Source organism: Hyla sarda, chromosome 8 (assembly GCF_029499605.1).
Source record: "Hyla sarda isolate aHylSar1 chromosome 8, aHylSar1.hap1, whole genome shotgun sequence".
In the NCBI taxonomy this organism is placed as follows: Eukaryota; Metazoa; Chordata; class Amphibia; order Anura; family Hylidae; genus Hyla; species Hyla sarda.
Window position 1 is genome coordinate 104,686,485 of NC_079196.1, and position 15,297 is coordinate 104,701,781.

Here is a 15,297-nt window from a genome sequence, read left to right on the forward strand (position 1 = left end):
AGAAGAGATAACACATTTTCAAAAATTCAAAGGTCTGTGAGCTTTCAATGAACTTCACTTAAGCTTTCTGAGAATTCATACAACATGGCAGACACATCATGCTATTATTCTATTAAACATAGTGATTTATTTTTGGGGCCTACAATTAGTATGACAGACTACCTTTGTTCAGTTGTCCAATTCTTATATGCAGATGCTTATCTGCTTATTGTGGACTCTCTTTGTGGGTCAACATATGCATCCATACCCAGTAAGCTGTGATGTACTGTGTTCTGACACCTTTGTATCATAGCCTGCATTACCATTTTCAGCAGTTTGTGCTTCAGTATCTCTTCTATGAAATCAGACCAAACAGGCCAGCCTTCATGCTCCACATGCATCAGTGAGCTCATGACCCTAACATCATTTGGCATTCTATAAACTACTTTTGGTAGGTATCAACCACTGCAAAGTGAAAACACCCCACAATTCATGCCATTTTGGTGATGTTCTGACCTAGTCATCTAACTATCACTAGCACTAACCAGTCACTCATATCTTTATGGTTGCCTATTTATTTTTATTTTTTTTTTCATCAAAATTTTGTATTTAGCAGAATGTATGTGAATGACAAAGTATTCTCTTTGGGATTGAAAAGGGCAGTTTTGTTAACCTTTTAATTGAGTTTTCTGAGTGTGTGTATATACCGTATTTATCGGGGTATACCACGCACCGGCCTATAACACGCACCCTCATTTTACCAAGGATATTTGGGTAAAAAAAGTTTTTACCCAAATATCCATGGTAAAATGAGGGTGCATGTGTGCGTGCGTGTATACCCCGATAAACCCCCCGGGCAGCGGTGCCGATAGCTAGGGGGAGAGAAGGGCCGGCAGCAGCGCTCTAGACCCCAGGAAAGGCAGGGGGAGAGAAGCGGGCAGCGACGGCCTCTCTCCCCCTGCCTTTCCTGGGGGTTTATCGGCGTATAACACGCACATAGACTTTAGGCTAAAAATTTTAGCCTAAAAAGTGTGTGTTATACGCCGATAAATACGGTGTATATATATATGTGTATATATATATATATATATATATATATATATTTGACAATGCGCAGGAAATGGAGTAAGGCAATGTCATGATGACTTCAACTGACATTGATCATTGGCTTAGGGTTCTCTTTCTGCATGAAGTGCAAGTATGTAGACCATTGATTGGTTGCTGTATCACGTGCACAATGTACAAGGACGTCCTTGCTGCACACAGTACTGGAGCAGCAGCTAGCTGAAGGATGAGTACAGGTTTTTTGTTTGTTTTTTACATTATTCCCTGCCCATAGCCAAATAAAAACGAAAAATGTAATCAGTAATAACCCTTTAAGTTCTGCAGATAAGCTGGGCCGATGGTATGCAGAACTGCTGGATATTTGTGCTGAAGCATTTATTGCATTTGAACTATAATACTGGGCTATTGTACATGTATGCATTAATATAATAAACTTGGAGGTTATAAACATCGTTTACACACTTATGTTATCGATATTGGTACCAGAATATGACTTTTAGCTCAATAATCATCTTCTGCAGTGGTTGTAAGATTGCTGGTAAAATTATAGTTAGTACTATTTTTCACTTTTATTTAAAAAGCAACTAAATATTCAACTGTGCAATACTATACATTACTATATTTCATAAATATATATTTTTATATCAAAATTTCTATTTGTACCAGATCTGCAGAAAAAATAACTTACTCTAAGGGCATTGGAGATGAATAGGAAACCCCAGCCCTATTCTGTATGTTATTACTAGAACACTCTAAAGGGGCACTTTTAATAAGAAGACTATAAAAATAATTACAATTAATATAATTCCACATGTATTTTTCTTTAGGTTCACCTTTATTAAACTTTCTCCTTCAGCTAAAGAATCAAAAAAATTCTGACAATGCACACCTGGGGGCAGCAAAGATCTAGTGAGCTCAGGAAAAGAACTGGGGAAAATAAATAAATTATTATATGTAAGCTTTATCAACTGCCTGAAGTTTTGTTAAGAAGAAAGATGTTCTCTTTAACTTTTCACCCGTATTACTTAGTTTCCTTAAACCTGATGAATAGATTAAATATTAATTGAAAATAAAATCTGCTTAATGCAGCGTTTCAATGGAATGTGGCACAGATTGAAAATATAGTTGTAAATCTAAGTAGATGCTTTGTTTTCAAATAATGAAAGCATTATAAAAGGGATTATGCCACAAAACACATCAGTCCCCTCCACAGGATACATGATACATATATGATCGCTTTTTAAACAGTAAATATTTGTTCTTTCAGACCTATAGACTTTTAACGGAATGAGTCAGGGTCAGGGGACTTGGGACTCCCACTCTAGTGACCACTTGGGGTCCTAGTAGTTGTGACTGGGATGACCCTTATCATTTTGATTACTGATCAATATATAAATATATATATATATATATATATATATATATATATATATATATACACATAGACAAAGAATAAGTCAGCCAGCACTTTAGTTGATACCAAACTATTATATGGACCTGGCCTGCAGGTGCACGCTACTAGGTTAAATATACAGCAACAAAAGAATGCAGCAGCACACTGCCAGCACAAGGATATAGGTGAAAAATGAACATGCAGATAAAACATGGAGAGCTATACAGCTATGGTGTAATAGATGCAAATGGGAAACTCTGAGATAGTGAGGCACTTAGCTTGCAAATTTGTCTCCGCCGGCGGTCAAATAGCTTGGACCTTCCCACCGCGATAAGGTGGCCTCATTGGGACGGACCCTACACTGTGAATATGCCTCTGTGTGAACAGTTCAGTAAGCATGGCAGGATCTGGAGCACCCAAGACACCTTATAAACACACCTGATAGTGTGCCATGCTTACTACCGGTGGAGACAAATTTGCGAGCTAAGTGCCTCACTATCTCATAGTTTCACATTTGCATCTATTACACCATAGCTGTATAGCTCTCTATGTTTTATCTGCATGTTCATGTTTTATCTGCAGTGTGCTGCTGCATTCTTTTGTTGCTGTATATTTAGCCTAGTAGCGTGCACCTGCAGGCCAGGTCCATATAATTGCTTGGTATCAACTAAAGTGCTGGCTGACTTATTCTTTGTCTGTATTACACATACGGGGGAGTGGCTACCTCCATGTTGGCCTTGCACCCCACCCACCTCTATCAGGTATGTATATAAGGTGACTTGGATGTTCCAGATCCTGCCATGCTTACTGAACTGTTCACACAGAGGCATATTCACAGTGTAGGGTTTGTCCCAATGAGGCCACCTTATCGCAGTGGGACGGTCCAAGCTATTTGACCGCCGGCAGAGACAAATTTGCGAGCTAAGTGCCTCACTATCTCATAGCTTCACATTTGCATCTATTACACCATAGCTGTATAGCTCTCCATGTTTTATCTGCATGTTCATGTTTCACCTATATCTTTGTGCTGGCAGTGTGCTGCTGCATTCTTTTGTTGCTGTATATATATAAGCAATAGACATATATGCTAATATGCTGCAGAATTTTTTTTCCCCTTATAAACCCATATATCAGCTTGCTATTTGCTTGCAACTAAGATGGAGACCTTGGGATGACACCAGGAGGCCCAAGATGAGATGTCAGAAGACAAAATATTTGAACATACAGATTGTACAGATGAATATACAGATTGTATAGAAGGACAAAGATCTGGGATTTTCCAGTATGAAGAGCAAGAGAGCCGCATGAGTGAACATTGGCCAAGAAAGAAATAGATGCTTAAATATGCTAATATATACAGACACAAAGCTCAAATAACCAATCAAAATGAAACATGACAATTTTGACATCATAACTAACCTCCCTTTTTTGTCAAATGTAAGCTAATGCGCTTCTGTATAATAAACAGAACTCTCTTATAACACTTGGGAACTCTGAGAAAGAGTTTTATACCAACATTTTTGTCGGGTGTATATTTCTTTATGTCAACACTCAGCAATATACAGCAGCAGTCATGCACATTTTAAGGCCTCATCCGCAACCATCCTTGACAGTTGTTCATTCAGTGTAGATGGGCTACAAATGTGTTTTGTAAGATCACCCTATTATCTCCTTCCCACATTATCATGTACATGCATGTAGCCTTAGGGTCCTCTTCTTGAATCCTGACATACGTGTTCGTAAGGGTGAATGCTTGGTCACCCACTGAAGGGTGGCTGTGATCGACAGCTGCACTTCAGCACCAGTGACCAGGATCTGAAAATGTTTCAATCCCAAACCTTTAACTCCTTAAACACAGTGATCAATGCTGATTGCAATGCTGGCAAAGGGATCTCTATCTATCTATCTATATACAGTGGGGATCAAAAGTTTGGGCACCCCAGGTAAAAATGTGTATTAATGTGCATAAAGAAGCCAAGGAAAGATGTAAAAATCTCCAAAAGGCATCAAATTACAGGTTAGACATTCTTATAACATGTCAACAAAAGATAGATTTTATTTAATCATTTACACTTTCAAAATAACAGAAAACAAAAAAATGGCGTCTGCAAAAGTTTGCGCACACTGCAGAGTTAATATCTTGTACTGCCCCCTTTGGCAGGTATCACAGCTTGTAAACACTTTTTGTAGCCAGCCAAGAGTCTTTAAATTCTTGTTTGAGGTATCTTTGCCCATTCTTCCTTACAAAAGGCTTCCAGTTCTTTGAGCTTTCTGGGCTGTCTGTCAAGCACTGCTCTTTTAAGGTCTATCCATAGATATTCAATTTTGTTGAGGTCAGGAGATTGTGAAAGCCATGGCAAAACCTTCAGTTTACGCCTCTTGATGTAATCCCCCGTGGATTTCGAGGTGTGTTTAGGACCATTATCCATTTGTAGAAGCCATCCTCTCTTTAACTTCAGCTTTTTCACAGATGGCATCAAGTTAGCATCCAAAATTTGCTGAAATTTTATTGAATCCATTTTTCCTTCTACTCGTGAGATGTTCCCTGTGCCACTGGCTGCAATACAATCCTAAAGCATGATTGATCCACCCCCATGTTTAACAGTTGGACAGAGGTTCTTTTCATTAAATTCTGTTTCCCTTCTTCTCCAAACGTACCTTTGCTTATTCCGGCCAAAAAGTAAAATTTTAACCTCATCGGTCCACAGAACTTGTTTTCAAAATGCATCAGGCTTGTCTATATGTTCATTTGCAAAGTTTAAACGCTGATTTTTGTGGTGAGGACGTAGAAGAGATTTTCTTCTGATGACTCTTCCATGAAGACCATATTTGTACAAGTATCTCTTTATAGTGGAATAGTGTACCACAACTCCAGTGTCTGCCCGATCTTTCTGGAGGGATTGTGCAGTCAAACGTGGGTTTTGAATTGTTTTTCTCATAATCCTGCGAGCTGTTCTGTCTGATATTTTTCTTGGTCTTCCATATCTTGCTTTAACTTCCACTGTTCCTGATGACTGCCATTTCTTAACTACATTCCGAACAGAGGATATTGACATCTGAAAACATTTTGATATCTTCTTATAGCCTTCTCCAGCTTTGTGATATAGACAGCTGCTTAGAAGAACCCATGGTGCTGATTGTTGGGGCAAGGTCAGATGAGTCTGGGCATTTAAAACCTTTGAGATTGACATCACCTGGTCTTCCCAGATGAATGAGAACAATCCATGACACTGGCAGGTCTAAGCGTTGCAAAGGGGGCAGTGCATGCTATAAATTCTGCAGGGTGTCCAAACTTTTGCAGACACCATTGTTTTGTTTTCAGATATTTTGAAAGTTGCCATATTATAAGAATGTCTAATCTGTAATTTGATGCCTTTTGGAGATTTTTCCATCTTTCCTTGGCTTCTTTATGCATATTTATAACTCAATGGGGTTTATATACCAAGAGTGGAGTATAGGTTTTTTGTGGGCTTTGATTTCTGACTGGTATTTTCCCAAGGTATTTACTAAGGTTTCCCTATATTTTGCACTTTTCCCTATGTTTTGCTTTATTTACAACTGTTCTGATCTGTCGGGTTTTCCTCAGCTCAAATCCACCACATTTTCTGTGAAAACCATAGTAAATATGTTGAGATTTTTCAAAACTGTCGGACCACGCCCCTTTTGTTGGGACCACGCCCACCTGATCCAGTGGCCATGCCCCTTTCCTGGTTTTTCTTGTAAAATGAAGGGTTTTGTTTTTTTTGGTCGCAAATTGTGTTGCAAGGGACGTGCAACACAATTTGGGCGCAAAACCCGACAAAAAAGAGTCAGGATCACGTTAGTAAATTAACCCCAATGTGTGTATGTGTGTGTATGTGTGTGTGTGTGTATGTTCCAGCATTACGTCCAAACAGCTAAAGATATTGGCACACATGTTACTAATATGTCAACAACAAACATAGGATGCATAATTTAACCCTTACTCACCCCTATTTGCCAGGGTCGGGGTTTTTATTTAAAGTCCCATACAAGTCTATGGGAAATATATGTTACTGTAACTACCAAACGGCTGGACATATTTCGATAATACTTGGTCACATGTTACTTATATGTCCACTTAAACTATAGGATAGTTAATTTAACCCATAACTACCCCCATTTGTGAGGGTTGGCGTATTTGTTTAAAGTGCAAATCTATGGGAAATGTATGTTCCCACATAACTTCTGTACGGCTGGAGATATTTCAATAATACCTGGTACACATATTACTTATATGTCAAATAAAAATATATGACAGTTAAATTAACCCTTACCTACACCCTTATATAAAGGAGGATTTTTGTTTCAAGTCCCATGCAAGTATATGGGACTTCCAGTACCTTACTCCACAAGCTCCGCTCTGCATCTCCTGGTGATTGTGTCAGTCCTGCTTGCAAGCCACACCCCATCTCACAAAGAAACGCCCACTGTTTAAGCCCCACCCCTTTTATTATCTACCCTTTTTGTGGCTTGTGCTCTGGCTTGCAAATCATGCCCAGTCCCACAAAGCCACGTCCCATTCTATTTTCAGTTTACAATATCTTCATCAGTCCCACCTGAGGACAGGATATGAGGATGGGACATAAGGACGGGATATGAAGACAGCATATGAGGATGGGATATGAGGACGGGATATGAGGTCGGGATAGGAGGATGGGATATGAGGTCGGGATATGAGGTCGGGATAGGAGAATGGGATATGAGGTCGAGATAGGAGGATGGGATATAAGATCGGGATATGGGGTTGGGCTATGAGGACAGGATATGAGGTCAGGATATGAGGACGAGATAGGATGTCTGGATATGAATACGGGATATGAGGATGAGATATGAGATTGAGATATGAGGATGGTATGGGAGGTCTGGTTATTAGGTCAAGATATAAGGATGGGATATGAGGACGGGATATGAGGCTGAGATGTGGGGACCAGAGATGGGGTTGGGATATGACAACAATATATGAGGGTGGGAAATGAAATCAAAAGCTTCTTTCTTTGTTGATTTTCTAATCCAACATGGATTAGGAAGGAAAAACCGGGCAACGGCGGGTACTCAGCTAGTATATGTGTGTGTGTGTGTGTTTCAGCATCACATCCAAACATCTAAATATTTTAACATGAAACTTGGTACACATGTTACTTTTATGTCAACAACAAACATAGGATAGGTAATTTAACTATTACTCACCCCATTTGCAAGGGTTGGGGTTTTGTTTAAAGTCCCATACAAGTCTATTGGAAACATGTTACTGTATAACTTCGAAACGACTGGAGATATTTCGATAATACTTGGTCACATGTTATTTATATGTCCACTAAAAATTTAGGATAGTTAATTTAACCCTTAACTACCCCCATTTGTGAGGGTCAGGGTTTTTGTTTAAAGTCCCATGCAAATCTATGGGAAATGTATCTTCCCGCATAACTTCCGAACTCAATAATACCTGGTACACATATTACTTATATGTCATTGAACCTCCACCATTTTTCACTGTAGGTACTGTGTTCTTTTCTTTGTAGGCCTCATTCCATTGCTCTATCATTGTCTCATCTGTCAATAAGACGTTTTCCCGGAAGGATTTTGGCTTACTCAAGTTCATTTTGGCAAAATGTAGCCTTGCTTTTTTATGTCTCTGTGTCAGCAGTGGAGTCCTCCTGGGTCTCCTGCCATAGTGTTTTATTTCATTTAAATGTCGATGGATAGTTTGCGCTGACACTGATGCACCCAGGAGGTCGGGATAGGAGGTCGGGATATGGGGTTGGGATATGACAACAATATATGAGGACGGGATATGAAGTCAAAAGCTTCCTCCTTTGTTTATTTTTCTCCCCAACAAGGATTGGAAAGGAAAAAACGGGCAACTCCGGGTACTCAGCTAGTATAAAATAAAATTAGATATTCAGATGCTTACCATCATTTTTATCTGACTCTCCCAAAGGCAACTAATTTAATTAGTCTTAATTTCTTTTTTTTGTTTTGGACAAAACATTACACTTATTACATTACACATTCTATTCATAGTAATTTCTGTCATTTGTAAAATACAAAGGTATTTATGCATTCTGTTTTTCTACCAGTGTTATTCTAACAATAGCATGAAGTTTGTGGTGAATGATGCAGTGTGTGTAGAATCTAAGCACAGAGTGTTTAACCTTTGCCCCAATGTGACTTCAGACATTTTTCCGCAATTACAAGCATGAAATCTCTCATACCAAGAATAATTGGCAGCATTTGTACATTGAAAGTTTAAAGGGGAAGATGAGAGAGTGCGTTTCAAAGCAGAGTAAATCTCAGCTAGGTAAGATGACACTTACTGGACTTTAGGGTGAGGTGGAATACTTGAAGCTGTATAGCAGGGAATAGGATGTGTGCTGGAGGAGATCCTAAGACCATAGTGAATGTGGAGAAAAAAATGAAGGGTCATATTAGGCACACAAGGGTGAGACTCATTTTTGCAGTTGAGTGCCGAAGCATAGCGCATGTTGAATCTGTACATCCCCCAATCAGATGACACCTGCAGAAAACAAAAATTTGGTGGTAAACTGCAATTCTCTATTCTAAGTCATTTTATACCACTAAGCACTGTAGCCCCAGTGCTTTTGATGCAGTAATAGACCAGAGGTGTTGATTGTTATGATTGTCTAGCTTATATGCTTCTCAACATTACATTTGGGAATTCATATTGGAAGTTTTGTTGGGTCCTTATTAATTTGTTCAGTAATTAAATAGTAAAATGCACAGTTTTTTTTTCAGTTTTGTTTTTTCATCTCCGAAAAGTAGCATGACAATACATTTACAGTCTGTACAAATATTAACCCCTTAAGGACGCAGGACGTAAATGTACGTCCTGGTGCGGTGGTACTTAACGCACCAGGACGTACATTTACGTCCTAAGCATAACCGCGGGCATCGGAGCGATGCCCTTGTCATGCGCGGCTGATCCCGGCTGCTGATCGCAGCCAGGGACCCGCCGGCAATGGCCGACGCCCGCGATCTCAATACAGATCCCGGCATCTGCGGCAGTTCGCGATTTAAATGAACGATCGGATCACCCGCAGCGCTGCTGCGGGGATCCGATCATTCATAACGCCGCACGGAGGTCCCCTCTCCTTCCTCCGTGCGGCTCCCGGCATCTCCTGCTCTGGTCTGTGATCGAGCAGACCAGAGCAGGAGATGACCGATAATACTGATCTGTTCTATGTCCTATACATAGAACAGATCAGTATTAGCAATCATGGTATTGCTATGAATAGTCCCCTATGGGGACTATTCAAGTGTAAAAAAAAATGTAAAAGTAAAAAAAAAGTGAAAAATCCCCTCCCCCAATAAAAAAGTAAAACGTCAGTTTTTTCCTCTTTTACCCCCAAAAAGCGTAAAACATTTTTTATAGACATATTTGGTATTGCCGCGTGCGTAAAGTTCCAAACTATTAAAATAAAATGTTAATGATCCCGTACGGTTAACGGCGTGAACGAAAAAAAATAAAAAAATCCAAAATTCCTACTTTTTTAATACATTTTATTTAAAAAAAAATTATAAAAAATGTATTAAAAGTTTTTTAAATGCAAATGTGATATCAAAAAAAAGTACAGATCATGGTGCAAAAAAATGAGCCCCCAAACCGCCGCTTATACGGAAAAATAAAAAAGTTATAGGTCATCAAAATAAAGGGATTATAAACGTACTAATTTGGTTAAAAAGTTTGTGATTTTTTTTAAGCGCAACAATAATATAAAAGTATATAATAATGGGTATCATTTTAATCGTATTGACCCTCAGAATAAAGAACACATGTCATTTTTACCATAAATTGTACGGCGTGAAAAGGAAACCTTCCAAAATTAGCAAAATTGCATTTTTTGTTTTAATTTCCCCACAAAAATAGTGTTTTTTGGTTGCGCCATACATTTTATGATATAATGAGTGATGTCATACTAGTCTGTGGATTAAAATATAAAAGAGTTATGATTTTTAGAAGGCGAGGAGGAAAAAATGAAAACGTAAAAATTTAATTGTCTGAGTCCTTAAGGCCAAAAATGGGCTGAGTCCTTAAGGGGTTAAACAAATTACACTTATACTACTATAATATACCATAAACAACACATTACAATAACCCCTTAAGGACTCAGCCCATTTTCACCTTGACCCCTTAAGGACATAGGGCGTATCCATACGCCCCTGTTTCCAAGTCCTTAAGGACCGAGGGCGTATGGATACGCCCTGAGCATTTCCGGCCCCCGCCGCTAGCTGGAGCGGAGCCGGATGCCTGCTGTAATCTTTCAGCAGGCATCCCGGCATATCGCCCAGGGGGTCATTATGTCCCCCCATGTCGGCGAATGCCGCAGATCGCTGGACAATTCAGTCCAGCGATCTGCGGCGGATTCCGGGTCAATCGGGTCTCCAGTGACCCGATGACCCGGAATTACTGGCTGATCGGGGCCGTCATAGACTGCCAGCAGGGGTGAGGTTGACACTGGTGCCACCTCACGATCGCCCTGATTCGTGGGCCGGATTACCGGCCGACCAATCAGGGCGCCTGCTGCGGGTGTCACTCCCGCAACCCGCTCCGCCCCTCTTCCGGAGGACGTGAGCGGGTGCGGGAAGATGACTCCGGGTGCTGGGGACCCCGATCCCCGGCGTCCCTGTTGGGATCGGGGCCCCAGGAGCGACGGCGGCGGCGAGGGACTGACCTGTGCGGCGGCATCGTGGAGCAGCAGCAGGAGGTGAGTGACAGCCTCCTGCTGTTGCTTAGCAACAGCTCCCAGCATGCAAAAAGGGCATGCTGGGAGCTGTAGTTATGCAACAGCAGGAGGCAGACCACCACAACTCCCAGCATGCCCTTATGGGCATGCTGGGACTTGTAGTTTTGCAACAGCTGGAGGCACATTTTTCTATGGAAAAGTGTACCTTCAGCTGTTGTATAACTACAACTCCCAGCTTGCACAATCAGCTAAAGTTCATGCTGGGAGTTGTAGTGGTGCATCTGGTGGTTGCATAACTACAACTCCCAGCATGCCCGTTGGCTGTCGGTGACTGCTGAGAGTAGTAGTTTTTTTGCAACAGCTGAAGGCACACTGAGTTAAGTAGCAAACCAGGGTGTCTCCAGCTGTTGCATAACTACAATCCCCAGCATCCCCAGCCAAAGTAGTATGCCTCCGGCTGTTGCATAACTACAAGACCCAGCATGCCCTTCCGCTGTCCGTACATGCTGGGGGTTGTAGCTTTTGCAACAGCTGAAGGCACACTGGTTGCAAAACACTGAGTTTGTTACCAAACTCGGTGTTTCACAACCTGTGTGTCTCCAGCTGTTGCAAAACTACAACTCCCAGCATGCACTGATAGACCGTACATGCTGGGAGTTGTAGTTTTGCAACAGCTGGATGTTTCTCCCCACCCCAATGTGAACGTACAGGGTACACTCACATGGGCGGAGGATTACAGTAAGTATCCAGCTGCAAGTTTGAGGTGCGGCAAATGTTCTGCCGCAGCTCAAACTGCCAGCGAGAAACTACTTTGAACCCCCGCCTGTGCGACTGTACCCTAAAAACACTACACTACACTAACACACAATAAAATAAAAAGTAAAAAACACTACATATACACATACCCCTACACAGCCCCCCTACCCTCCCCAATAAAAAGGAAAAACGTCTGGTATGCCACTGTTTCCAAAACGGAGCCTCCAGCGGTTGCAAAACTACAGCTCCCAGCATGCACTGATAGTCCGTACATGCTGGGAGTTGTAGTTTTGCAACAGCTGGATGTCCCCCCCCCCCCAATGTAAACGTACAGGGTACACTCACATGGGCGGAGGATTACAGTAAGTATCCGGCTGCAAGTTTGAGCTGCGGCAAATTTTCTGCCGCAGCTCAAACTGCCAGCGAGAAACTACTGTGAACCCCTGCACATGTGACTGTACCCTAAAAACACTACACTAACACACAATAAAATAAAAAGTAAAAAACACTACATATACACATACAACCCCCCTCCCCTCACCAATAAAAATGAAAAACGTCTGCTACGCCACTGTTTCCAGAACGGAGCCTCCAGCTGTTGCAAAACAACTACTCCCAGTATTGCCAGATAGCCACTGACTGTCTAGGCATGCTGGGAGTTTTACAACAGCTGGAGGCACCCTGTTTGGGAATCACTGGCGTAGAATACCCCTATGTCCACCCCTATGCAAGTCCCTAATTTAGGCCTCAAATGCGCATGGCGCTCTCTGGAGCCCTGTCGTATTTCAAGGCAACAGTTAAGGGTCACATATGGGGTATCGCTGTACTCGGGAGAAATTGTGTTACAAATTTTGGGGGGTATTTTCTGCTATTACCCTTTTTAAAAATGTAAAATTTTTTGGAAACCAAGCATTTTAGGTAAAAAAAAAATTTTTTTTTTCATATACAAAAGTCATGAAACACCTGTGGGGTATAAAGGTTCACTTAACCCCTTGTTACGTTCCCCGAGGGGTCTAATTTCCAAAATGGTATGCCATGTGTTTTTTTTTTTTTTTTTTGCTGTCCTGGCACCATAGGGGCTTCCTAAAGGTGACATGCCCCCCAAAAACCATTTGTCGCTCCTTCCCTTCTGAGCCCTCTACTGCGCCCGCTGAACAATTAACATAGACATATGAGGTATGTGCTTACTCCAGAGAAATTGGGTTTCAAATACAAGTAAAAATTTTCTCCTTTTTACCCCTTGCAAAAATTCAAAAATTGGGTCTACAAGAACATGCGAGTGTAAAAAATGAAGATTGTGAATTTTCTCCTTCACTTTGCTGCTATTCCTGTGAAACACCTAAAGGGTTAAAACGCTGACTGAATGTCATTTTGAATACTTTGGGGGGTGCAGTTTTTATAATGGGGTAATTTGTGGGGTATTTCTAATATGAAGACCATTCAAATCCACTTCAAACCTGAACTGGTCCCTGAAAAAAAGCGAGTTTCCAAATTTTTTTTTTTAAATTTGAAAATTGCTGCTGAAATTTGAAGCCCTCTGGTGTCTTCCAAAAGTAAAAACACATCAATTTTATGATGCAAACATAAAGTAGACATATTGCAAATGTGAATAAAAAAAAAATATTTTGAATATCCATTTTCCTTACAAGCAGAGAGCTTCAAAGTTAGAAAAATGCAACATTTTCAATTTTTTTTAATCAAATTTAGGGATTTTTCACCAAGAAAGGATGCAAGTTACCACAAAATTTTACCACTATGTTAAAGTAGAATATGTTACAGTAGAATATGTCACGAAAAAACAATCTCTGAATCAGAATGATAACTAAAAGCATTCCAGAATTATAAATGTTTAAAGTGACAGTGGTCAGATGTTCAAAAAACGCTCTGGTCCTTAAGAGGTTAATATACATATTAATTAGAGATGAGCGAACTTACAGTAAATTTGATTCGTCACGAACTTCTCGGCTCGGCAGTTGATGACTTTTCCTTCATAAATGAGTTCAGCTTTCAGGTGCTCCGGTAGGCTGGAAAAGGTGGATACAGTCCTAGGAGACTCTTACCCAGGAATGTATCCACCTTTTCCAGCCCACCGGAGCACCTGAAGGCTGAACTCATTTATGCAGGAAAAGTCATCAACTGCCGAGCCGAGAAGTTCGTGATGAATCAAATTTACTGTAAGTTCGCTCATCTCTAATGTTAACATGTATACAACATGGGCTAATATACCACATGTCACAACAGTGTTATTGTACAGTAAACTGTACTCTATGGCATATATATATATATATATATATATATATATATATATACATTATACTGTTGTGTGTGTGTGTGTGTGTGTGTATATATATATATATATATATATATATATATATATATATATATATATAGATAGATAGATAGATAGATAGATAGATAGATAGATAGATATAATGTGTGTGTTTATTTTTTTTATGTACCTGGTATACGCCAGTTACTGCAGGGCTATATACATCAGCTGTGTTTGGTACCCACTGCCCTGGCTGCTATATATATATATATATATATATATATATATATATATATATATATGTAATATAAAATGATATATACGTAGTATGGGCCAGACAGGGCAGAGAACACAGCACAAACTTTGGTATACAGTGACATAATACTGCTATACACATCAGCTCTGTGAGGTACCCACTGCCCTGGCTGCTATATATGCATGCTGGAAGTTGCAGTTTTGCAACAGCTGGAGGCCCCCTGGTTGGGAAACTCTGGCTTAGCAGTATTATGTCACTGTATACCAATGTCTGTGCTGTGTCCTCTGGCTGGCCCATACTGCATATACTACTATGTGTATAGTATAGGCCAGACAGGTCAGAGGGCACGGCACAGACATTTCTTCATGCATGCTGCCAGGCCCCGCGAGACTTTAGGACGGTCAGACCTCCTCCTGACCTGCTTTTTATACTCATGCCAGCACCACTACAGTGGAGCTCCTTTTACTTGAGGCGGGGCGGGGAGTGGAGAGGCAGAGCCACAGAGGCTGTGAGAGACGGTGTCCGTCTGCCATCTCTTTTCTTCAGCAGTCAGCACTGCGGTGAGCAGCCGAGGGGCGGGGACGTGCGGGCAGTGGACTAATGACTAATCAGGAGCGGTGTCTTTGGCATGCGACCAGCCCCAGCAGCCCTTTCTCTTAAAGTGGCAGAGAGGCAGCAGGGGCTGGTCGAGCGCAGTGCTGGATCCCGCAGACAGGATTGGAACCACTTTATTAAACTTAAATCCCGGCGGTCATCCAGAGAGCAGGGTGTTGCAGCAGTCACTGGCCCTGAGCGAGGCCCCCCACTAGCGTGACTACATGAGGCCTTAGGCGGTGGCCTTATGCTAGGGCCGCCT

The 15,297-nt window shown here is 41.1% G+C and overlaps 1 protein-coding gene across 3 annotated transcripts in view; it reads left to right on the forward strand.

Annotated features, from left to right (window-relative positions):
- Window positions 1-15,297, forward strand: part of PARD3B (par-3 family cell polarity regulator beta) — a 1,515,381-nt gene that overhangs the window by 226,527 nt on the left and 1,273,557 nt on the right. The window lies entirely within an intron of this gene.